This window comes from Ambystoma mexicanum, chromosome 7q (assembly GCF_040938575.1).
Source record: "Ambystoma mexicanum isolate Mex_15411 chromosome 7q, UKY_AmexF1_1, whole genome shotgun sequence".
NCBI classification, from domain to species: Eukaryota; Metazoa; Chordata; class Amphibia; order Caudata; family Ambystomatidae; genus Ambystoma; species Ambystoma mexicanum.
The window spans coordinates 124906850-124934276 of NC_090941.1; positions in this window are offsets into that span (position 1 = coordinate 124906850).

Genomic DNA, 27427 nt, shown 5'->3' on the forward strand with positions numbered 1-27427 from the left:
TGTACTCTCACCTGGCCTTTCCGTAAGAACCTCTACCACCCCAATGGCCACTGGCTTCGTGACCTTGTCTGTCTGTACTTCATCTGAGGAGACACTTCTCCCGCTCGATATCACTAATGCCTTTGCAGACACCCTCTCCATCTGCCCCCTCAACTCCTATGCACCAACCCCCCCACTGTGCATCCCCCACCCAGTGCCCAGCCTGACCATTCTGCCGACCATTCCCTTTCTTACTCACCTCTTTCTGCCTTGCCATCATCTAGACACGTCATCCTGGCCTCCACACCGCCACTCTTCCTTTCTTTCCTCAATGGGCTCCTACTGCGGGGACAAAAAACATCTGCAGTCTCCAGGCCAATTTGCCTGCTGTCTTCTGCTCCTGCTACCCCCAACCCAATCTTCCCCTTCAACCTTAACACCTCTGCACCTTTTCTCTCCTAAACAACTGTCCTGATTCCTATCACCCAACCCAAAAATGTTCTTCCTCAAATTCATCCTCCCCCGCCATATACCATTCATGTTGCCAGCACACGCTCTGGCCCGGCAGATCCTCTTTGAGCGCGCACGGGGCATTCACCCCACTGCTTCTGTGTTACCTTCTCGACAGGTTCGCACCAACCTCTTCCTGCTCTTCTCTTCTTGGGTGAGGGGTTCCCTTCTCCACCCTGTGCTCCATCATGCAAGGGGCCGTACCGTACCCTCTAGGCTGTCCTCTTCCGCCTGCCAGAGAGGCCACTCTCAAACCCTCTCCGTCCACCTCTTCCATGACCATGCGGGCTGTGCCATTCCCTCCGTGTACAACACTACTTTGCGGCGAGGTCGATCCATACCTTCCCCTTTCTCCGCTATCTACCGCAGATAGTGTTCTACTCCTCCATCCTGCACTCTTCTGCAGGCATTTAACTCCTCAGCCCCTCTCTATCGCCTCACCTCTTGGGTCCAACCCAACTCTAACATCCTCACTAACTTTTCCTGTGCCCACCTCCACCTCTACTCCTCCTCCAATAGCACCGTTGCCCGGCCCATCTTCTCCCGACCCACTACCTAACCCCCTGCTGTCCACTCCCCTACTCCTGGTTGCCCTCCAGGGTACATCCCCCCTACTCTTCCTGGCCCGTTTGACCCATACTTCCCCCTCCCTGCTGATGGGCTGCAAGCCACCACTGCTGCAAGGAGCCCGTCCAAAGCCACTATGCACTGTGCCCTCTCCTCCCCAGGCACCCTCTGCCCCGTAATTTCATGTACTGCCCCTTCTAGCTGGGCTTTTGATGCCCTGCTAGTAATGCTAAATGCCTGCCGCAAAGATCGGGCGTCCACCAAACCCTTTGACCCAGCACCCTGTCTCACCATCTTGCCCCCCCAAGAAAATTAACCCTAGACATGCCACCCCCAACGAACCCCATCCCCCTAACTGTGGAACAAATGTGATAACCCCCAAACCCACTGGTAACACACCCGGGCCCCTAAATAGCCCCACTGGTTAACACATTATCCACACTTCTTTTATTCTTTCTTTTTTATAACCCTTCACCTAGCCCACACCAAAATATCCATAGGCAAAACAAATGTGATTCCTCCTTGTTTGTTATTTATTATTTTTAAGTTAACTTAAATTCAGGCCCCACCACAGTTCACACCTCTTTCTTAAGTATAAATAATGTGACAACTGACTGTGCATATTTTATAAAGCTTGTCCTCCTCCCTACACCTACCCAACTCTGCTTAAATGGTCCCTCACGGTAGAATGAAAATGTAGCAAGGTGATGCCTCACACTGCACTGCCCCCTAGTGGACAAAACCAGCACCACACTGAAATGCGTGTGGCCAGTGAGCTCTCCTGACCCACAGTCCGACGCCCCCACTCCACTGTGCACAAAAAAACAGAGGTAACAATATCCTGGGCTGCCCTCCAGTGGAACGTAAGCCTCACCACGCACCTGCACCCCTCCAATCCCAGTACAACAGTGCCTAAGGCAGCAACCTGGCCCGCAGGAGCTGGCTCCCAACAACAACCGAACGGGACAAAGAGAACAATGGCCACTTTGAAATTAAAACCTTTTTTAAAAAAAATATGATCCAGCCTGGCAAAACAACAATGCCCTCCCTTTGAAATCTCTAAACCCTCTACCGACCTAACCAGTGCCCCCAAGAACGGCCCAGGGAGAGAAGGCTTGAGGGCAGCAACCTGACAAACGCTGTGCCTCCAACCGGTGCTTGCTCCGGAATCTTTGCTGCCCCATATATAGCCCATCAACAGCGCTCTATGCGCAGGCCAGCTCGCAGGCCTGTTCAGCGCCCAAAATCAACACGGGGGAAACACTTGCATGTTCCCCCCAGTGCCCCCCTTTTCAGAGCATGGACAAAGAGGCAGACTGTATGGAATATGGCATCAAGTTTGATCCCCTAAGTCTGTATGTGTGGCACCACCAGGTTGAAATCACACCGTCGCCATTTAATAAATATTTGCTGATCCAAGGCTGAGCAATAAAATAGTAAAGTAACTAATGCCATCCATGCACTTTAAATAATAATGACACTGCTATTGATGGAATTACATTTGTTATGATTTTGAAAAAATCTTCTTGAGTAGGAAATTAATGGCTGCAAGATAAAATTCGATAGTCAGAGACGTTGGACGGTTGCTATTGGTGCGGTATGTTTTAGATGTATTGATTTAAATATTTTGAGTAAGTTAAACATTATTGTGAATGTTAAACTGTCACTTATGTTCTCTTTTTGGTGTTTGCCCAAAATAAAACATTTTGACATACTATCTATCTAGATATATGAATCAGCAATAATAAGTGTGTGGGTGTGTTTATTGTGGCAATAAGACCAGAGCGGGCAGGCCATTATCGCCATAGGTAATGCCCCTAGGGCCCATACGCTCTGGTCTTAACGGGGGCATTACCATTAGGTGGTAATCGCCCACCGGCGAGGGGCTTATTGCCATTAGTATTCTGGGGTTTTTAGCCCGGGATACTAATGGCGTTGTTACTTTTTTCAATCAACGTTTGATTTGCAAAAAAGCGGCACTGCTGTACACGTTCGTTTTAGAAAGACTAGAATGCGTGTACTGCTTCATTACTACCGATCAACAAGACGCCATTTTGGGCCCAGTTGATCCGTAGTAATGAATGGAGAAGTGAGTGATGAAGCTTCACTCGACCCAGCGTGCGATACACACAAATGCGTACACAGGATTGCACTGTGGTATGGCCCGGAATCGAGCCAATCCACATTAAGTGTATCCCGTGGCATCGATGCGCTGGATACATATAAATCACCAGTAATACGTGTTTGTGTGTGTGTGTGTGTGTGTCTGTGAGTGCAGGTGCATACATGTAGATGGATAGATAGATATAGACATAGATGGAAATATTTGAAGATCCATGGAAGAATGCATAAACTGTGGTGAACTCAGTCCAGCTTTGACGGTAATAGCATACTACTCCAATGGGAATGCTTTGCAAATTGTCATTATTTTTAGTAACCTACTCTTGGGAGATCTGTATCATTAATGTGAATCAAGTGGAATATTATACCACAACCGCACCTTTAATATATGCTCAATTACGAATAGAACATACATCATTAAATGCACCTTCTACGTTATGTATGAGCTCTGCCCTGCAGGAACACATGAACGCGAAAAAATGTCTGCCTCTAAAGTGCAGGAATGTGTAACCTACTTTTCATGTGTCTTCCCTTCTGTTGTATACAACGTTGGTAATTATGTAGGACACATATCGCGACAGTGCTTTATAGTAATATGAGTCAGAACTTCAGTCTATTTATATCAAATAGTGCTCGCTAATTCGTTGCTTGGGAATTTATGTCAGTTAATTAAGGTTGCCCTCGGTGATAGCTTTAATATGAATTAGTTTGTATTGCAAATACATTGTACACGAATTCCAATCATTAGGAAAATATGGCACACCTGATGATGCCAGTATTGTGAAAGTATGTACACATTTTATTATGTGACATTGAATATTTTACATACACATTAAAACATTTTTTTTTTTTACAATATTAAATGGGTAATCACCGTCCCCCTTACGAACAACATTGTGGAATATGGTTGTAGGTGCAGGTTGTGTTCCTTAATCATATAGGTTGTGCGCCGATTTGGGTTTGATTGCTGAGTGATTTTGATGGTTACGTTATCTTGCATTTATATAGCGCCTCCTGCCATAATTCAGGGCAGTAAAGAGCTGTGCGAGTCTGAGACACAAGAGGAGGCATTAGAAGGAGCATTCAACAGTACATAGAGGAGTGAAATCACTGTAAAAAAGATGGGGAAGAGGAAGGATAGGTAGGAGGATCAGAAGGCAAAAGATGGAGAAGAAGGAAAGTGTTGTAATGTGTATATGAGTGTGGGTGACATCACTGATGTTGGAATGTAGTGATGTCAATGTGTGTGGAGTGTTGGACTGTTATATTCTGAATGTAAGTTCTATGATTTACAGTTGGAGATCTAAGCTGGCATGAAGGGACGTGCCGGTGTCTTTCTGGCAACAAACATACCAATAAACCTACTAATAACTTACCTGCTGGTCCGGGTGTTACTTCAGTTACCTAGTTATTACACTGGCGATGAGGATGGGATCCTGTCGTGGAGGGGACAGTGCTGAGTCAGGAACATTGCCCTGCATGGAATTCACATCCCAGATTGAAGGTGAAGATTCCAGCAGATGTTAGCCAAGGTTGTTTGAACTGGGTGCTGGCTGTGTCTTCAGCACGCCGGGAGGTGCAGTAGTGAGCTGAGCGGCACACAGTTTGGTGTGCAGATAAGGAGCCCTTTTGGAACGTTGCCCCAGCAGTGTGCTGCGCTCCAGCAGTGTGTGTCCAAGCAGGCCGGGCCGTGTTTTGAAGTTGCTGGAGTTGGGCCGCAAGAAGAGTAGAAGGTGTGTCGTGTCCTGTCGCTTCGTGTTTAACCTGATTGAAGGGGAGTAAGGGGGCATTTGCGTTCCCTCAGGCATTGTGGAGCCAGGTACTGTATTTGCCCAACGCCTGTCTTGCACGGGTGGCAGTGGGGGCGGAGAATGCCCAGGGTGAGAGTTACCAGTGTGTTGGATGAGGGAGAGTTCACCATGAGGAATGGGGAGCAGGAGCAGAGATGCGTCCCCTGTGGTGCCCACGGCGGAATGATGACATCGAGGGGTCATCACAACATTTTCCAGCGTGAAGAGCTGGAACGTGCAAGAGGATTTGGGCATGCTGCGTGTGGCGCCCACGTTGGGATGATAACATTGAGGGGTCATCACAATGCGTTCCAGCATGAAAAGCTGGAATGCAGAAGAGGATTCGGGAGTGCTGCATGTACTGCGCGCCGTCAAGAGGGAGTGGTTATAATGCTGTCTTGTGTATGGAGTTTGTACTACACAGCAAAATTGGTCCTGTGTCGATCTAGCGAGTTGTGTGCTCCGGAGGTGTGCACTTGGGTAACCATGGACTGGGTGACACGCAGCAGAGTTCTGGATCGTTTCTCGGACTGTGTGGCCAGTAAAAAATTAGAGTCAACGTGCCCAATAGGAGCTGCGGACATGTGCGTTTCCATGGATGTTTGTTCAGGCGGTTTTGTTGTGCTTAAGGACTCAGAGCTGTCGAGATTTAGCACCTTGGAGCAGCACTGCATAAGGAGGAAGCTTGTGCAGTAATAAGGCATCAGCCAGTAGGTGTGTGTGAGGCTGTTTGCGTGGTGTTTCGTGGTATGTTGTCGCCTCATTTGTTAGATATGATGTTGGTTTGTCGGGCCTGTGCGGATGTTGTGTGTTTATGTCGTGGCCCTATTAATGATCTGTTTCCAGTTTTTCCGTAACTTGTATTTTTTTTCAGGTGGGTTTTGGACTTGTGGGTGTAGGGTCCACTTCTCCAAAGACTTAATGAAATGGGTATTCGTTCTCATTGTGACATGAGTATCGAGGGTGCTTACTCATGAGGAACGTTTTGGCATTTTGTGATTATTGTGTGTTATAACATGATCTGTTTTGCTGTTGGGTCGAATTTGTGGGGTACCTGGACTCATGGGTTGCAGGTTCTAGTATTGTGTGCTGCATGATTTGAATATTCAAACATTATTTTCCTTTACACGTGGGATCGGATTGGTCTGTTGACTTGGACTCGCGGGTGGGTGTTACATTGTTGTTTTGGTTGCCCAGCTAGAGGGTTTCCTTGTGTTGACCATGGAGATGAGTTTTTTTGACAAGTACAACTGGACTGATTTTTTTTTGTCGTCCAGTGACATCACACTTATGATTGTACATTCATTAACGAGTGCAATTGCATTATAATTCTATAGTGTAATACTATGCTCATTCTGTGTCATCTGTCTCGTGTGTGGCGCATAAGTTGTCCATGGTGTGATGAGGAGGCAGAGTGTAGTGCAATTTGGCATGGGCTCGGGGCCCTGAGGTGGTGCAGAGTGTTTTTGGGTCGCAGACGTGACCTGCAATGGTTAGAGGTGTGTCGAGAGGCTGGTTATGTTAGCCTGGCTGATGCCGGGGGTCCCATTTCCATATTCGCTAGTTATGGTAGCCTGGCCGTTATCGGTGGTCCCATTTCTATATTTGCTAGTTTCCTCTTGTGGATTGTTTCTTCGGGGGTGTAGGTGGTCCTGTGGTGATGCGTTGATCTTTATATTTAGGCAGGGACTGGGGATCCTGGGTGGTAGTGTTGGCGTGCTATGGTGAACAGTTTGGCAAGGACTGGGGGTCCTAGGTTGTGGTGTTGGTGTGCTGTGGTGGTGCAGTTTGGCAAGGACTAGGGGTGCTGGGTTGTAGTGTTGCTGTGCTGTGGTGGTGCAGTTTGGCTGGATTAGGAGTCCTGAGTTGTGGCGTTGGTGTGCTGCGCTGATGCAGTTTGGCTGGACTAGGGGTCCTAGGTGTGTGTTGGTGTACTGTTAAGGGCAGTTGGTTGGGACTTGTATTGTGGTGGCTTAAGGTTGTGTTTTGGCGCAGTTTAGTTGGACTGTGTTTTCTTAGGTGTTTTTGTTGTGTTAGATGTGCTCTGTATGGGGCTGTTGTGGACTGATGTTGGGATGATGTGCTTGTTGTTGCTCTTGGTGAGCTGGGATCGTGCCCGGGGTGGCAGCCCTGGTGCCCTAGGGTGCAGACTAGGGTGGAAGGTTGTTTGTGCACGGAAGGTTTGGCGTGTTAGGCAATGTACTTTTGGGGAACGCTGGAGCGTGGCAGGCTCTAGGTTTCAAGGTGCAGTTAGTTTATTATTTTTGTTTCTCGAGTGCATTTCCAGTTCAGGTCTTAAGGGAGCAGTTAGCCCTTATTCTACTTCGGTGGGTTCCTCATTGTTTGTGTTTTGTGGGGAAGGAGTGGAGTGGGAGTTGGATGTGTCCTTGTTGGCACGGTTATGGTTCTTTGTTGTCCAAATTGTTTGTAGGCACAGTTAGGGTGTTCTGTTAGTGTTGGTTTGAGTTGGGTGGCATTTTGTCATTTATTTATGGTGTTGTGGTTGTTAGTAAGTTCCAGTTGTTGAGCTTTTGTGGAGTTGGTGCATTTACGTGCTGGCCACACGTTCATGTAGGGGATTGTTTTGGGTGTTAGTTTTAGTTGAATTCCTTTTTGTTCAAGAAATGTAAGGAGGGAGAGGCGTTGTAATGTGTATCTGAGTGTGGGTGACATCACTGATGGTGGAATGTATTGATGTCAGTGTGTGAGGAGTGTTGGACTGTTATGTTCTGAATGCAGGTTCTATGATTTACAGTTGGAGATCTAAACTGGCATGAAGGAACGTGCCGGTGTCTTCCTGGCAACAAACATACCAATAAACCTACTAATAACTTACCTGCTGGTCCGGGTGTTACTTCAGGTACCTAGTTATTACAGAAAGGCGGAAAAAATATGTGTGCAGCTTGACTGAATTTGTAATGGTAATCTGCTGTGTTCAATGGGACACAGTGCGTTGCATGAAAATAGAGATAGAAGTGGAGAGGAGAGAGCCATGCCAGGGGCATCTGTCTGAATGTATTAATTCCCTGCCATGCGCAGGAACATATGGCCACTGAGGTATAATGAGTGAAGCTCATACAGAGTAGCATCTATCATAGTACATTCAGTGTGCTTGTTTTCTTCCTTATCTGCGAGTGGACTGGCAGGTCTGTGGCCGGTGTGTTTATAGTCTTCATAAATGACAAGTGATCAAAGTATGATTTTAAGAGGTGTGTGGTGAGACTCAGAGATGGAAATTACTGTTGGAGATTTCTTTCCATGACGGGTTAAGATCCGCACCAGGTCCAAAGTGTCAGATCAGTGAGGAAGAGATTTTCTGGTCATTCCGCGCTGGAGGAAGAATTAGGTGAGGAGAGTGTGAGGGTGTGCTAGGGATGATGGAATAAAGAACGTTGCAGTCTCTAGAAGGCCGAAGAGGGTAACAGTGCATTCCTAGCTGAGTTGCAAATGTAAGGTGAGAAGGCAATTGTGTGCAATTGGTCAGAAAAAATGTGGTTCTACAAGAGGTCTAAAGAGGTCAGAGAGGTAGGCATGGAGCAGAGATTGTATGTGCTGGTCAAATAGATGATAGTGAGGAGTCAAGTTGCAGTAGGAGGGGGTTATACCACTGGGGAAAGTGTTGGCAACAGCCAGGGTTTTAGAGGTTTCCTCAAGAGGAGGAGGTTTTCTATTTTACAGATGTTTATTGGGAAGGAGTTCCAGATTGTTGGTGCATGAACTGAGATGCAGGAACCTCTTATCCTTGCATTTTTGGTCACAGGGATTAGGCTTATATGAGTGTTCTTCTGTACCCTGTTTTGAAGTGCTACAATCAGTTAGGTTTCTTATACTTCACTGTCTTCTGAAACGCTATGCCATGACATGCTTTTAAGCTGTAGAACATTCTTCATTTATTTTATTTATTTTTTACATTTGGATAGCGCGCTCAAACCCTGAGGCATCGGGGCAGTGGAGCAAAAGAACCTGTTACATTTAGCACAGAGGCTGTGACCAATAGGATGAGCATTCAGATACAATGAGGTTAAATGCTTCACTCAGAACATCTTGCAGCCCACACATAATGCAGCCAGAATTCTGGACTCGGTAGTCACACATGGGATGCAAGTAGAACAAGTGGAGACCATGCTATGCCCTTGGTCGGATCTCTTATCTATACACTTTCAACTAGAGCTTCCCATACCTAGACCGAAAATTAGAGTGGCCACGACAAAAGTCACATGTTGGAATCTGTACTAACTTACCTCTGTATCTATGCACCCTTTCTTTGAATCCCTACTTAAGACCCTTGAGAGCTTTGAACCATCTACCGAATTGGTGTTGGCTTTTGATGCTGTAATCACAGAGCCAGTCAACTTCTTGGCCCCTCCAAACAAAAAGCTGGTTAAATCCCAGCCCTCTAAACGATGATATACTCCAAAAATTAAAACTTTGAAGGGCAGGAAAAATCAGCACTGAAGAGGTGGAGATGCACATCTTCATTGGTGGACAAAGCCATATATTCCGAAGCAGCTAAATCCTACAAAGTCACTATGCAGGACGCCAAGAAATGATTCTTTAAGCAAAGAATTGAGGATGCCTCTTCATGCTCTAAATAGCTATTTAGAGTTCTTGGTGAGCTTGAGGACCCTTGCCCTGTGACCTCCCCAGTGCCAAAAGACACCCTTTGGTGTACGAATATTCAAAACTCCCTGCAGCAAAAAATTGCTATGATCAGGGAAGGAAAGTGCTCCATGCCCTGCGTCAACCAGGATCCATACACCCAAGTCAGAATAGAACACACACCCTCCTCTCCGCCATCTTTTGGGTTTTGTGAAATCTTGGAAGCAGACATGTTTGATCTACTTGTGAAAATCAAACCTACAATCTGCAAGGACTATATCTGCCTGGCCACCGTTGTCAAATTATGTGCAGAATAGCTGACGCCTTTGATAACCAAATTTGTCAATCTCTCATTCAGGGAGAATATTGTCCCAAGCTCTCTTAAACATGCTTGGATCTCACCACTCTTAAAAAAACCTTAATTGGTCCCAGGCATCGTCCAATTACTGACTCACCCTTTCTTTTGAAGATGCTTGATAAAGTGGCTTATCAGCAAGTTTAAAAAATCACTGGAGCTTAATAACATTCCTGGATCCAATCAATCAGGTTTCAGAAACAATCATAACACGGAAACCACTCTCCTTGAGCTAAAAACCTCTATTCTGCAACATGCTATTAGATCTTACTGCAGCATGTCATCTTGTTGATCACAACATCCTAACCACTAGGATGCAAGATACTGCACACTTCTCTACTGAGGCGGACAGTTAGGCGCTCTCTTTTCTTCTCCAAGAGGATGGTAAGAGTTTACTTTAACAATTTTGTGGCAGAAGAATATGTTCTGGTGTGTGTGGTGCCACAGGGCTCTTGCCAATCCCCAACACTTTTCAACATTTTTACTCTGCCTCTTTTCAGTTGCCTGAATGCTGAAGGGGTTGGATATGCAAATTATGCAGATGACACTCATGGCTTGATTCACAGAAGCGTTTTATAATGGCACAATCACATAGGAAAATGCTTTATGAATCAGGCCCTCAGTGTCTCTTCCACTTTCCGGCAATCATGAGGTTGACTCAGAGGCCATTAATAACATGTATAATCTCATCCATCCTTGGATGACTACTACTGGCCTGTTACTGAACATTGTGAAGATGGAGAATATGTTGGTAGGCACAGCCTCCAAACTTTGTAAATTGGATACAGCATATGCCTCTTTTCAAATCTCTGACTGCATCTTAACAACACTCCCCAAAGTTAAAACACTGGGCCTTATACTGGGCTCAGAGCTTACTATGAAAGCACACGTCAGTAGCCTGGTATCTCGTGCTTCCTTCTATGTCAAGCTACTCGTACATGCGAGACCTTTTCTTGATAAGGCAGACAGCGAAACACTGGCCCATGCAATTATTGGGTCACGTCTGGATTACTGTGCCACACTTTTGTAGGGCATTGGAAAAATAGAGATACATCAGTTGCAGGTGGTCCAGAATAATGCAATTAGGGCAGTGACTGGCTTGCGCAGAACTGAGCATGTTTCTGCAGCAAGGAGATCACTGCATTTGCTGCCATTACAGAAGTGAATCCATTTCAGGACTCTATGCATCATGCACGCCTGTCTGTATGGCAAAAGTCCAGCCTATCTAACAAAAAGGATTATATCGTTGCCCGCTAGATGAGAACTACGTACCAACAACACTGGCCTGCTGGAAACCCTGGTAGTCAAACTCTCCCATGTCCAGAATGGCTGCTTTTCAGTTGCCGCACCTCGGCTCTGTAATGCCCTTCCACCGGATCTTAGAGTGTGTGGGGAAATCTCGACTTTCAGGCGCAGGCTAAAGACTCTCTTATTTTAATAATTTCATTGTTGTGCCTCCCTCCTGGTTTCGCCATCTTGGCTGACTTAATTGTTCTTAATTTTGTCTGTTTTGTTTGTTGTTTGTCCTGTCTATGTGTTTCTATGCCTTTCGGTGTTGTTCTAGTGCCCTACAAATAAACTAAATAAATAAATAAAATACATATGGCCCTCATTACGACCCTGGCGGAAATCGAAAAACGATGGCGGAAATGCAATACCGCCATCGAATACCGCTCGTTGCGACTATGACCCGTCACCGTAAAGTACGATGCCATAAGCGACACCGTAGTGAACGCCAATGCTAACTGCACCAAGTACGCGCACGCGCGCCATGCAAAACCGTAATTACCACCATGGCGCAACGGTACGCGAATGCTGACCCTAGCGGACATTTACATAACGCCATCAAGCATGGCGGAAAGTACCAATCCGCCATGGCGAGAAATACGGCATCGTGAACCAACCGTAAATGGCCCAACTGAGTGCCTGTACACCACTCCCTAGCCACATTGCACAACACCTCGTAGGTGCAATGAAGTAAAATGCAACCAGTGAAATGCACAAGTCACCCACGCATGCCAACGAACAAATGAATGTAGGGGCTCCAAGTGCCTTGTGAGTGGCCATCCATATTTGGCATGTCACCATTGCCGTACTGATGCAGCACAGGCATGCGAAGGTTCAAGTACAGCAAAATGAACTGAAAGATGAGACAAAACAACAACAGGCCCCCATCGCCTGACACCAGTGTAAGGCAACATTCAAAGCAGTATCCTTAGGGAGACTGCACCAGCCCTGTACACATGCCAGTAAACAAACCAACCATCAGCATAAGCATGTACCACACAAGTTGGCAGAGTGACTGAGCAGCCAGGCTCATCTCAAGAGGGGCCAATGGGAGCTGCAGGGCACAGATGGCACGAATACAGAAGCTATTCCAATGGACATGACCTCAGTCTCCCTCCAAGAAACGCACGCAAACACAGGCACCTGTGACCAGCCATTATCTGATAATCACATCATTCCACCAATCCACCTGGCTGACCGGCATCTGTTACACAAAAGCTAAACCCCCGCCCCTAAGCATGACATCATTAAAACAGTCATGATGGCAGCCCCTATCCCTGACCTTAGTGGGCTTCGTAGGCAAACGCGGCCAGTACAGTACCACGCAACTATACTCAGAAGCCGGAACCCAATGCAGATCTACTCACAATACATCGCTCCACAAATAGGAATATGCTACATTACTTCCAAAGAATAACGCTACACGGTCAACATCAGACTAAAATTTTAATGCACATCAAATTCACCAAGCCCATACAGCCATTAGGTCATGAACCCCAAAATATCTACATTACTGTGTGCTGCATCCGCAATAAATGACCAGCTACTCCTTGTGTGACGCCCTGTTCCCTCATGGTACACAGGGGCTACATTCACGTCCAAAAAGGCAACATGGAAGCGCCTAGAACCGCAGGCCCGTCCCATTAGGTAGGCACTAGTCCAGCTGAAAGGTAGATATGTTGCTCCTAGCCACTAGTACTGCGTAAGGGCATGTGGCCCATTGGCGATCGTCCCATAAGATCGTAATGGTGCTCCACTGATTAACTCGAAGCAGCAGGTGTCGGGAGTAAAAGCCATCTGCAGGAGTGGCATACAGATGGCAGCGGCAAAAGGGGAGGAGATACCTGTCACCCAAATGAAATGAAAAAGAATAGCATGGCCATCAGAATTTCATTTGAATCACTCACTTCAATGATCACACCAAGTCTACAGCCATATGCATGCTAGCCCACTCAAAAGGATTATTTCCACCCATGAATCACTTGCCAATCATAACAATATCAATCGAGGTGAAAACACTATTACAAACGAGTGTTTGTGTGCATGCGTCTGTTAAAGCAGAATCCATGAGATGGGATTAGTAACGTGCATAGACACAAGTGTTGGAAGGCGCGTCGAGACAGGGATGGTCCAACAAGGGCAGATAGACGATGGTCCCACTATGGCAGCTCTGCATCACATAGCGCAGGGGAAGGGGATAGATACCAATAAGCCATGTACATGGCAAACTCTCTATTAAATCATCTGTCCATGCATCCATACATCATTCCCTCATCCCGGTATTAAAATGCCTGATTATTTACTCACATAACATTTGAAATCTCCATTGAGTCTGTGCGTAATGCAGCCTGCAAAATCCACTGTGCTCCAGCCTGGAATTCTAGTGATGTGAAGTAACATGTATTTGGGAACGTCCTGCCTTATCGTCCACTACGCTATTGCGCATCCCATACTATTCATATCAATCATTGCATTCTCACCATGGCCCCTGTCCCAAGGACATTAAACAATAGAACGTTATATTTGCAGTCAGACCTGTGGGCGTCTCCTCGCCGCTAGCTGAAAACCGAAAGCGCTGTCCTTCGAATTCCTCATTTGCAACATCACGTCGAAAAGGCATCCGTGGGCGCTCGAAATCACAAAATCATCCATGTAGTGCGGCAGTGTGTGAAAATGGCAACTGGCTTCACTCACAAATGGGACGCCCCGCCCGTCGGTGAACCTCGGTACAGTGCTCGCCCAAAGGGGATTGCAGCTGGCACAGGTGGAATGAATCACCACAGGTGGAGGCTATACAGCCTGAGAACACATAAATTGCACACCCAACCCCCTCCCACAACCACACCCACTCCAAAATGCTACCGGCAGGCCTAGCGATGTTGGGCCTGGGGGACCTGATAGCACTGCAAGTACTCCAACTCCAAGAAGAAGACGAACACCAACTACTACAACAACCGGCCACACAGAGGAGACGCAGGAGGAGGAGGAGGGCAAGGCAGGGCCAGCAAGGCCCACCAGCACAGCCACTACCACCACGCAGGCAGCCCGCAATCCCACGCCTCCGAGCTCATCCGTTCAACCTCACTGCTGAGCAGATCCACACCCTCTACCGTTTGGACCGGGACACCATAATCTCCATTGTGGACATGACACACGCTGACCTTGTCAGCATGATAGATAGCCCAACCGCCATCCCACCCCTACTGAAGGTGGTGTCTGTACTCCACTTCCTGGCCACAGGCACCTACCAGCACACAGTCGGACAGTTGCATGGCATTTCACAGCCACTGTTCTCACGGACACTATTGCAAGTGCTCGATGCCCTCCTGAAGCACGCAGACGACTACATCTCTTTACCACGCTCGGAGCAGGAGATTACAAACACAAAAGTTGGATTCCATGCACTGGCCGGCATACCGGGTTGCATTGGTGCCATCGACTGCACCCATGTGGAATTGGTTGTCCCACATGCCATGGAGGCCCAGTACCGCAACCGGAAGCAATATCATTCTCTTAATGTACAGATGGTGTGTGACTCCAACAGGATCTTCACACATTGTTGTGCCCGATTTCCTGGATCAACCCATGATTCTATGGTCTTGAGGAACTCTACGATACCACGCTACATGGAGCGACACGCAGGGAACAGATCCTGGCTACTCGGTGAGTCCCATTCCATGCATGATAATGTGGGGTATGTGATGCGGCAATGACCTGGCAGGAAGGGGGGGGGATGCGTACGTAGCAATGTCATTCCACAAACATCCTTTCTTGTCCACATACAGGTGATGCCGGGTATCCACTGAAGAGATGGCTCCTTACACCACTCCGGAACCCACAGGACCAGCATGAGGAGGACTACAACCATGCCCACTCACGTACCCGTGTAGTCATAGAACAGGCATTCGGCCTACTGAAGGCTCGTTTCCGCTGCCTCAGCAGGTCTGGCGGGGCACTCCTGTACCGCCATGAGAAGGTTGCAAAGATAGTCATGGCATGTGTCATGCTACACAACATGTGCGTACGTAGAAATGTGCCCATGCCCCCTGACGCAGAACTGCACGCACCTGAAGATGGTCATGATGAGGCTGGGGATGTGGCAGCACCTCAGGGAGTCCGCGAGGCACAGGAGGCCCGTGAAATTCGTCAGAGTATCATAGATTCATGCTTCTAGCACTCACGCCTGGTGGCTGATACATGGACACGGGACTTGTGGCACTGTGTGTGTCTGGAACATGCACAATGTGGACTGTACGCCTATGAAGGCCTCGTACACAAAGATCAATGTCCACACGTCTCATTGGATGATTATGAAATGTTTATAGCATATGTGAAATTATATTACACACCCCATCTACCCGCCACCCAAGAAAGCCCAACACCCCCCCTCCACCCTCCTACCTCCCCCCGGAACACCAGTGTCCAAAGATGCTCATTGTCAGTGGGCAGACGCTATAGCAAGCCCCCTCTCCGGGTATCAGGGGCACCCCTGCCTGTGGAGCGCAGGTTCCTCCCAGATCTACGTTGGGGGCTGCCCTGGACGGAACTTGCAACGGATGATGTCTCTGCCTGCTCACGTCCATGCATGTCCCTAAGGGTTTGTGAGAGCTCAGTGAGCACACGGCGCACAGCGGCAAGTTCAGCACATACGTCTTTGGACGTCGCATGCAGTTCCCCCCTCAGGCTCTCGGTGATTCTCTCCATTTGTACCCTCAGGCTCTTGGTGCTTCTCTCCATTTGTACCCTCAGGCTCTCGGTGCTTCTCTCCATTTGTGCCCTAAGTGTCTCAGTAGATGTTTCTATGGCTGCCTTAGTACCCCCACATTCATCAGCATGGTCCTTGAGGAGCGTGGCCAGTTGCTGCTGTTGCACGATCACCTGGTCGAGGGACTGTTGCCTCTGCTGTGCCATGGCCATTTGCGGTGGTGTCACAGAGGGGCTGATCAACTCATGTTGCCTTGCCACAGGGCTTGTGGGGGATGGCCAGTCGTCGTCTTGTGGGTGCCCCTGCGTGGTATCCTCATGGTGTAGGGGATGAAACAAACAGGGGGATTGAGACAGGTCATGGATGGGTCCTACATCGACAGCACCGTTGTCTGTGTCGGAGCATGCTGGCATTAATGCAGTGTCACCTATGGTGCTGCTGCCATCAGAAGCAGTGCCTTCTGTGGCATCCATTGGGGGGACCTGTGGTGCTGCTGGTGTGGGCATGCTGGCTGCTGGGGTGCCTGTTGAAGTCCCCTCCTGTGTGCTGCCACTTGATTTGGGCTGCTGCCGTGTCTTGATCCGTGCAGCTGAGGTGGAGGGTCTTTGGCCGTTGGTCTTGGCCCTCTTTGCAGGTGTGCTGATAGGGGTGTCCTGCAGCTCGTCGTTTGACTCGGACCCTGTGGTGGAGTAAAGGAGGGCGAGCGTTATTTATGGGTCTGTGGAAATTGGAATGGCAATGTATCACATGCATTGGGGTGGTACCTGAGGGTGATTTGGGTCAGGGCCTTGGAGGTGGTTTCATTTCTGTGTGGATTGAGGATGCAGTTGTTTTGCAGCCTGCAGTTAGGGTGTGCATGCTGCACGTGTAGAGGGTGTTTTTAGGATTTTTAATTATTTATGTATTTAATGTGACTTTTAAAGTGCGCTATCAGGCCAATGTATGTGGCCGTTCTCCTGGACATGTGTTTCTGTTGCACTATGTGGCCACATGGTACTTCACATGATTGGACATTGTGGATTTAGCATTGTTTTATTTGGCCCACCTACCTGATTCTTCGGATGTCTGCACTCCTTTCTCCATCCCTCCGACTCCCTCTATGCTCTCCATTCCAATGGTGGAGGCACAGATTTCTTCCCAGGGGGTCAACTTGATGGGTGATTCCGATCCTCCCCCGGTAGCTGTGGCAATGTTACGGTTGGCTGATAGTATGCTCCGTACGCGTATCCGCAAGTCGTCCCATCGCTTTCTGCATTGCTGTGGGTTGCGGGGTGCGGTCCCCACCGCACTTACACGCTGTGCCACCAGGGCCCATGTGGCCTTCTTGTTCGCAAGTGCCGTCCTGGTCATTTGCGTCGAGAAGACGACAGCAGCATTCTCCTGGAGGGTCTCTGTGAGCACGGTGAGTTCCTCATGGGAGAAGTGGACCTGCCGCTTGCGGTCGCACGCTTTTTTTGCTACTTTTCCCATTTTGTTTGTTTTAACTAGGGTGGCTGTCGGGTTGGGATGTGTCTCAGGGTCGGATTTTTAATGGTTGTGTTGGGATTCTGATTTTATAGGTGTGCGGCGTGCTGTTTCCCGTTCCGGCCCCATGTTTTTACTTCCGTTTCCGTATATTTACGGTCACCGTATTTTGCGATTGGCGCTCATTACGGTGACCGCTATGATGGGTGGCGGAATTGCACCTAGGGCGCCGTACGACGGCGGAGAGGGGCGTTTTGGGGACATTTCCGCCATCGCGGACTTTGCACTTCCGCCATGGCGTAATGCTCGTGCCCGATGGGTCGGAATTAGCCGCACTTTACTCCATCGTGCAATGGCGGAAACGCTATTTACGCTTTGGCGGTCGGGTCAGTTACTTTCCGCCAGGGTCGTAATGAGGGCCATAGTGATTACACACAGTTTACTGTTCAGTGCAGTTCAATGCAAAGATTATTCACGTACCGCACAGCTGCATACATAGTAATTACAAACACGATAGGCACGCAACTACTTGCATAGTGATTACATACAGGATGGACAGCATTCATCAGGAGCTATATGTTGAGCAGGTTTAGGCAAACAGCCAAGTTTTAAGGGCTCTTTAGAAGGCCCAATAGGATTCCTCAGCTCTGACTGCAAGAGGGAGCGAGTTCCAGTGTTTAGCTGTAATGACTGGGAAACTAGTCCCACCGGCCTTCAGACGTTTAAATTTAGGTTGCACGAGTCTGTGGGTGTAACAAGTTTTGGTGAGCCCAGATGCCTGAGATTTCGTGATTTTCTGTTCCAGGTATGGAGGCGCAGAGTTGGAGATACACCTATGAGTGATTGCGAGTGTCTTGAATGTTATTCTTTCTCGAATTGGGAGCCAGTGTACAGCTCTGCAGGCGGCCGATGTGTACTCAGATCTCGGGATGTTCAAGGCAGCTCACAACGCATTATTTTGGATGATTTATAGTATGTTGTGCGCAGAGTTGCCGTTGAAGAGTGCATTTTACTAGTCCAGTCGTATGCCAACCACTGCATGAGTGATCGTTAGGCAGCGGTCTGTGGAAAGGAAGTGTCTAGCAACAGTAAGGAGTTTGGTCGAGTATGCCGCTGAGGAAGATATAGCGTTTACTTGGCGAGTTAGGAAAAGTGTCAAGTCAGGGTAGACTACAAATGTTTTGACTGCTGAAGAGACTATGATCGGGGGACCATCAATGATGAAGGAAGAATATGATATGATATGATAATACCCAGAGGTTTCTCAGCGCGGACCCAGGGATCAAACCTGTGGTGCCCCATGTCGTTTTGCTTCCAAGGCAAGCACATTGTCCCTGAGTTATCCTCCTAGGAGGTTCCATTTTTTTTTTGCACAGAGGTCCAACGAGGAGAGGTTTGGTCTTCTCATCAATGAGGCAGAGGCTGTGGGTAGCCATCCAGGCTTGGATAAAAGCATAGGTCGAGTTCAGTGTGGTGGTGTCATTGAAGTTATTACCAGAGAGGGGGAGGAGAATTTGCGTTTCATCAGCGTAGTTAGTATACACAATGCCGTGGGTATCCAGGAGGTCAAAGAGTGGCTTTGTGAATATGTTGCACACTGTAGGTGAAAAGCAGGACCCTTGGGGTACTCCGCAAGTAATGGGGGCAGGTGACGCGCATGAATTGTCAGAGAATATTCTCATTGCTCTACCTTCTAGTAAGGAGGCGATCCATGAGGCTGCTTCTGCGGAGAAGGATGCTGCAGTGGTAAGGTGTTGAGCGTGTTTACAGCTGGCTTGTTTGGCTAGAATTTTGTTCTGAAGCATGTTCATTCTTGCAATATGGCATTTTGTATGCTAGCTAAATGTTAAATGTTAAATGTTGCGTAATGCCTTGTTCTGTTATTGAGATCAATGTGTTCTTTTCCAAAAGCTAAATGCAAGTTAATTAGAATCTACCGGACATTGCTACTGTTTGTTTTTACTTGCATTGGTATGTGCCCATTACTTCCTTTTGCGGGGGCGCATTATGATGTCAGTTTCCTTTTTATACTAGCTGGCTAGGTCATATTATACTATGTTGAGGTTTCTAGATAATGTTTTGCTTTACATTTCTAATGTACAAGCACCTTGAGGACAGCCATATGGCAGCAATTAACACCCACCTCAAGAAGCAAAATAAATTACAGCAGCAAAATGTAAATCTGGAAATGACATATTTTAACTAGACCCTACACCTCTGTTTTGAACTAACATCTTCATTATGTCCTCTATTAACAGGACACAGTAACTGCAGCACAGGATGAGAATGCTAGCCAAGCGCTGGACTATGTAGGTTCGGTCTAAGAGGATTCCTGCCGCACACACCACTAAAACCATCCCCATAATGGACTAGGCAGGGCTCAGGAAGCTCCAGGAAGGTAGTACTGGGGCTTCTGCTTCCAGGGGAACCTGGTCAAAATCTGAGCCTTAGTTAAATGTGCCAATATTTCCCTCTAGATTTTCCTTCTATAGAACCTCACAGTTTGTGGCTATTCATAGCTTGGGTGAATAAGTAGTAGGGCTTTTCCTGCTGTGCTTTTTTGGAGCATTCCTTGGCTCACCATGACACTGTCGAAGGCTCACAAGCCTGACAACTGCTGAGTCAAAGACAGGTTTTGTATCCTTAAGAACTCAGCCCAGAATCACAAGCCTAGGGTTTTTGTCAAGTAGATTTTAAAAAGAATCCTTGTGGTTCCCATAACATAAATTAGGAAACCAAAAAAATAGAGTTTGTTTTTGCTCTATTTTTCAGGGAACTGTTGCAAACTTGACAAATTCAGTTTTCTGACATTCAACCCCTTCCAATTTGTGTTGGGGGTCTAGGGAAGTAAGTAGAAGGGCATTGCCTGCTGTGTTTTCTTGCCATGGTTTCAACATGCTTTGGTTCACCAAAACACTGTGGAAGGCAATGCTGAGCCAAAGACAGGATTTGTGTCTTTAAGCACTCTGTCCAAAAACACAAAACTAGGATGTTGGTCAAGTATTTAAAAAATAAATCCTTGTGAAAACCAAAGAAATTGAAGGTTGTGTTTGCTCGCTATTCAGGGTGCTGTTGCACACTTGGCAAATTCGGATTTCTGGCATTCAACTACTGGCATAGGTAAATAAGTATAAGGGCTTTGCCATCGCTGTTTTTGGGGCCTGGCTTCACATGCCCAGGGTCACCATGCTATGAGTAAATTCTGAACAAACCTCTGGTACGGCAAATGCCTCTCTCCATCTATCTCTCCTTTTGGTTATGCACCCCATAAAAAATAGTTGAGTCCTGTGATACATTTGATCCAATTGTACACATAGCTCCTCCACCATTTCCTTCTAATACCTTCCTGAGCAGCTTATCTATCCTCTGCCCTCACCCCAACTGACATTGCGCCTCCCTACAACTACTGAATGATCAGTCAAACTCCTTCCGTGCCTCTCTGAAAGTACTTCAATGCCATAACCTATGGCAGGAGGCACTGTATAAATGCAAGATAACAGAACATATAATAACTCACCAGCGCTCCAGCCTTTCAGTTTGTTTTGCCATAAAAAGATGGGTATACCCAAGCAGTGCTGATACAAAGCACAGTCACAAGTATCATCTGATAGCTTATTATAGCATTGCACTGGACGTAGTTTCAGAAGCACTTCAACCTTGTTTGTGGTCAGACGCAATGGCTATGCAATCAATCCATTTTTTGGAAAATTAGGTTTAAGATTGACCACCTGTTGGAGCAGTGACATAGGCAGTAAAAGCCCCTCTATTGACAACAAAAACACAATATTTGTCAGGGTCCCAATTTATGAAACATGATGGTATTTTCTTTAATTCACCAAGCTTAATTCTGACCAACCTAGTTCTGTATCCCACTTCACTATAGCTGAACAGGTAGATTAGTAATCACATAATTGTATCCCTGTAATTGTTGCACTAAGAAATCCCAGAAAAGATATTTATTATATATCACACCAGACTTGTATATTTTGTTGATGGTTCTTGTTTGAGAAATGAACGAGGGAGTTTGTTGTCGTATATGCTGTTTGTACTGTATGTGAGTTGTTTGAAAATGCTTAAACCCGTGATGTATTTTCTGAACAAATAGCTGACCTATACGCATCAGCATAAGCGTGTAGTCCGTCACAAGGTAAAAGAGTTACAATTCACACAGATTCTACTACACTTTTGGCATGGTGCATTATTTGGTCACATGTTGAAAAGAACGTTTGAGTTAAGGCAGGTTTTGCATCTTAATTTGATAAAATGTGGAACTCAGTTGATGAGGAGGGATCATGGTTAGAGGCCTGATCCCTCCATATCTTTTCCTGTGTGCATCACAGGGTTGCACAACTCACAAAAGAGAGCATGGTGTTTGTCATTCCCCAAGATTGGTTTATGTCCGATTTTTCCACAACTGTTAAACAAGGTACAACGTCCTTTCATCGTGGGACGTTTTTTTCGCAGGGCTTTTTATCGCACATTTTTTAATGAAAAACCCCATCAAATTTTTTTGGGTGGGTGTTAGAAAATTACATATATAGGGTTTGGGTATTTGGGAATATATAACAAATTAAAGGGAATGGGTGTTAGGTGGATCCCCCAAAAATAATTATAAAAAAATGTTATGGTTTTTTTGTTAAAAAATTTGCTGCAAAAAAACCCATGAAATAACATCCCGCGATGAAATGACATGGAACCGTTAAACAACACTGCAATCAATGTTTGCTATACCAGAAGTTTAAGGTGGACACGTGCATGTCCTCTTGGCCCCTTTCCACTCCTCTAAGGCCATCATTAATGTCTATGCTAACGGGACCGTCTTGGTCCAAGGCCCTCAGGCCAACCTTCAACCTTCACCTCTTTGATAGACGCCTCCCACGCCTCATCAACTTCCTCTCCGCTCCCGCTGTCCCCCTTCCTCTGTCCTCGGCTACCTTGCCTCTCCCCTCCCCCCCTGCCCCTTCTCTTGCTCCCTCTTCAACTCCTTCTCTAACACCTCCGCAGGGCATACCTCTGATCTGTACCCCTCCCCGGAAGTTTTTCAAAGGTGGCAACCTTCTCCACATTGCCACTCTAAATGCTCGCTCTGCCATCAAGCACTCCTCTGATATCTGTCGCCTTCTTGAGGAACTGGACCTCGACGTCCTCAGTCTCACTGAGACATGGTTCACAGCCAGCTCTGCCACCAGCTTCGACACACTCCTACCTGACGGTTACAAGATCCTCTCCGTGCCCAGGCCCAACCGTTCAGGGGGTGGTGTTGCCCTTATCTTCCCTGAGTGGATTCCTGCCTCTGTCACTCCTACGCAGACCTACTCCTCCTTTGAATGCCTTGTCTGCCGACTCTCTCTCTCTCCTAGCCATTCCCTTACCGTGGCTACTATCTATCGGCCACCTGGTCAAATTTCCTCCTTCCTCTCTGAATGGGCTGACCTCTCCTCCTCACTCCTGTCCTCAACCACCCAACTCCTCTTTCTCGGTGACTTCAACATCCACCTCGATGCCTCCTGTCCCCCCACTGGTCTCTTTCGCGAACTCTGTAACTCTCTCTCACTCTCTATTCTCCCGTCTGGGCCTACTCACTCTGCAGGGCACACTCTTGATGCTCTGATCTCTTCTGACCTTCCCCTCTCCCTTCCTCTCTCCACTCCTCTCTCCTGGAGCGATCACTTTCTCCTATCCTCCCACCTCTCCCTCTCTACCCCACAGGCAAAGCCACCCTCTTCACTGCCACCCACCTTCTCGGTCATCCGACCCATGAAGCGCGTGTCAGTTGAGGCTTTCGCTGCTACCTTCTCGCCCCCTCCTCCCCCCTCAGCTGACTCCCACCCTGACACAGCCCTCTCCATGCTCTATTCCTCTATATCTGATACTCTCGATATCCTTGCCCCCGTCATGAGAATCCGCCTGAAGCCCAAAGCCAAATGTAACTCCTGGTATGACTCGGATCTCGTCACCCTAAAACGCAAGTGTAGGGTGGCAGAGAGGAAATGGCGTGCTTCATGTTCATCCTCTGACAAACTGGCCTGTCGCATGCTCCAAAGGCAATACCGGCTCTCCGTTCACACCAAGAAGAGAGCCCTTATCCAAGCCCGCATCTCTGAGGCATCTAACAACTCGGCCGAACTCTTTAAAATCTGCAAGGAGCTGGCCAACCCTGCTGCAGTCTCTACCTCTCCTGTCCCCTCCCAGGCCCTCTGCACTGCACTGGCCTCGCACTTCATCTCAAAAACTCAGGACATCCTGTCCTCGCTCTCCTCCTCTCTCCTCCCTCCCTCTCTTCCCGGCTCTTCCTCTTGCTCTCCTGCAGCCGCCCCTCCACCCTCCTTCTCTGCTTTTCCACCTTTTTCTGCTGATGAGGTTTCCAGACAAGTCCGATCTATGAAAGCCTCGTCTAAACAGGTTCACCCCTGTTCCTCCAAAACCATCAAGGACCACATCGACTCCCTGGCTCCTGCCCTGGCTGACTTTTGCAACCACTCATTTGCCTCTGGAGTATTCCCATCCCCCCTCAAGCACTCCCTTGTGCACCCCCTCCTCAAGAAACCCTCTGCCGACCCCTCCTTCCCGGCCAATTATCGCCCAATCTCCATTACTCCCTTCCTGGGTAAGCTCCTGGAGAAACTGGCCATCTCCCAGCTTAACCTCCATGCTGAATCTGTTGGTAATCTTCATGACCATCAATCCGGCTTCAGAGCGGCCAGAAGCACGGAAACTGCTCTCCTGAACATCCGTGAGGACCTGCTCCTGAACCTCGATTCCAACACTCCCTGTGTTCTCATTCTGCTCGATCTCTCCTCTGCCTTTGACACTGTCAACCATGCCATCCTGCTCAACTGTCTCCGTGATAACCTGGGTATCACTGGTCAGGCTCTGGCCTGGCTGACTTCTTTCCTCTCCGGTCGACCCTCCCAGGTCCAAATGGGCTCCTTCCTCTCTGACATCTTTTTCTCCACCTGTGGTGTCCCCCAGGGATCCAACCTCTCTCCCTGGCTTTTCAACCAGTATCTGGCACTCCTTGCTCACCGCATCGCCGCTCTCTGCCCCTACTTCCAGTGCTATGCAGACGATACCCAGCTCATTTTCAGGCTACCCTCGGCCTCCTCCTCTCCTTCCCTCATCTCCGACTGTCTGTCTGCTATCCAGGAATGGTGTGCCGCCAATGACCTCTGCCTCAACGCCAGTAAGACTGAGATTCTACTCATCGGCACACCCACTCCCTCCTTCCCTGCAGCTCTCTGGCCGGCCTCCCTTGGCCCCCTTCCTGCCCCTACCTGCAAGGCTAAAAACCTCGGGGTCATCTTCGACTCCACACTCTCCTTCTCTCCTCATATATCTGACGTCTCTAAGAAGTCACACTACCAGCTGCACCTCCTCAGAGGTATTCTTCCCTTCCTCTCCTTCCCCCAGAAGCTCACTGTCTCCCGAGCCCTGGTTCTCTCAAGGCTGGACTACTGTAACAGCCTCTATCTTAATCTGCCTGCCTCCACTCTCCGCCCTCTGCAACTTATCCAGAACAGAACTGCGAGACTTGTCCTTGGCCTCAAGCCCAGGGACCGTATCTCTCCAGGACTGAAATCTCTTCACTGGCTCCCAGTGGCTGCGAGGATTAAGTTCAAAACCCTCTGCATTGTCCACTAGGCCTTCTGGGGCCTGGGACCTAAATACCTTCAACTCTCTCTTCCTAAATATCTTCCTTCACGAGCCCTTCGCTCATCCGTCTCCAACTCCCTCATGGTCAGCCGCTTCTCGAAGCAACGAGCTGGGGGTAGATCTCTCTCCGCAGCAGGGGCCTCCCTCTGGAACAGCCTTTCTGCCTCCCTGAAACTTGAGGAGAACCATCTCCGGTTCCGGAAGCACCTCAAAACCTTTCTCTTCGCTTCTGCCTTCTCTCTCCCTCTCCCCTGCTAATCCTGCTTAACTCCCCACTGAATTCAGCACTAAACCTGCATCTGGGCCACTCTCAGCAACCTCGGTCCAGGGCCCAGCCACTCTCCACTTGCACTGCCTCCCTGGCTCCCCCTGCACTGTGGGACTGTCACTGTATCCCTACAGCCCCCTTCCCAGCACTTGCTCTGCACTTACCTCGCACTTGCCACCAGCTGGCCCTTTTTATTTATTATTTATTATTTTTGACGCTACTTACCTTGTACTGCACTTCCCCCCCACCTCCTCCCCCTGCACTTCCTCCTTTTCGCCTTACCTCTGCACTTGCGCGATCTGAATGACACCTGGCCTAGTAGGATCGTTTGTCTGTCTTCCCCTTGTTTCCCTCCCTCCCTGCCTCGTCGCGCCTTGAAACACTTGTGTATAGGCGCGTTACAAATACCATATCATATCATATCATATCATATCATGCAGGAGCTCCCTTTAGCTTAAAAGGGCAATACATTTTGGGAGGGTCCCACATAACACTCCTCCTTTTTCATAACGAACAAAACAAATGTCACTGAGTATAAACTGATCCCCACCCCGATTACAAAATGACAATACTTGAACCACTTGGGAATTGTAGGATAACCAATGGTACATACATCGGGAGTCAAGTAGTTGCAGACATATAACATATATCGAATACTCTATACATTTCAAGTGGGAGACAGTCGGCGTTGGTGAACTGCTGGTAGTATGTTAGCAGGTCTACTGCATTTGTATGAAACCCTTTATTAATCTGAGGTGAGTGGAACTCCAACCACTGAATTACACTATTGTCTACTACTGACATAATCTAGAGCATACCAGCAATCTGCAGGAGCACATCTTCACATATATATCCTTACTGATACCACTTTAAGCAAGAAAATAATATGCAGGCTAACAACATTAAAATACATATTTACTGAGTCCTCTCTAAGCATTTGCGGAGCTGCAAGCAGCCAGTTCAAACTTGCACTAGTATTAGTTCAGGGCAGTCAACAGTACAGTTCAGTAGCCAGAAAAACTGCACCCGGTGCACCAGGGACCACATCAATCCCTTGATGTTAGGGTGGGCAGCGAGACACTTGTAGCAGGGCGTCTAGGCTGTGCTACGTTCAGGCTCCCCCAGGTCAGAATAACAGGGCATGGGCTGGCAGCATGTTACTCACCCCCTCTTCTTGGCCACACGAGCAACCTCTCGGTGGAGGGTTGTGCCAAGGTCAGTGCCGGCACGATGGTAGGCCGCTTTTGAAGAGGCCGCACAATGCAGCAAGCAGGAGTCACATCCTTGCAACGTCAGGATGTGGTGCAGCGAGACAATGCTGGCATGGTGTCTGGGCTACATTACTTGTTCAGCTACCCCAGGCAGGACTATTGTTCTTTCTTTCGCTCTTATCATAGAGCTTGCATGCAGCACTTTGCTTTCCCCCTTTTCAGGCAGGGATTGTTGGCATAGGACAAGCAGAGGACATACAAGCACTCGTACTGAGCTGCAACCCTCACGTGCATTACTTTCTTGGCATGCACTGGGTCTCCTTGCTACGGAGGGGCTGGTTCAGTTCTTCCCTTTCTTTTCCCCCAACCACGGTGGCAGGGTGTTAGCCACACTCCCCCAGGCAGGAGGTCTTTTGGTCATCTTTCTGACCTGGCCGCACAAGCACTCTGTTGGGTTGAGATCAAAAGTCAGGTGATTGACTTGAGGGGCTGCCCACTTAGCAGCAGGACAGCTGCTTTTGGTGATTTTCTCCCTCTCGCTGGCATGTGTGGGTCAGCAAGCGGACACCAGCAGCACTTTGGAAAAAAGGACTTGCAGTATTACTGCAACTGACGTACTTAACATTCACCCATGCAGCACCTCTGTAGTTATTTCTCTTCTTCCAAGAACTGTCTCTTGCTGCTAGGAGAATAGTGGATTCTCTCTAAAATAGTCACACTGCAAAACACATCACATGTGCAGTCTGGATGTTCCTGCAAACTTCCTGAAAACTTCCTGTGAAGTGATCAAGGACTGATTGGCTATGCAGCTGGCACTGATGACCAGATGATTAATCCACCCACATGCCACAGATCACAGGAGCGCACAGGCAGCACCATTATCTCCCAATTAATGATGACAGATCTTAATTATCTGAC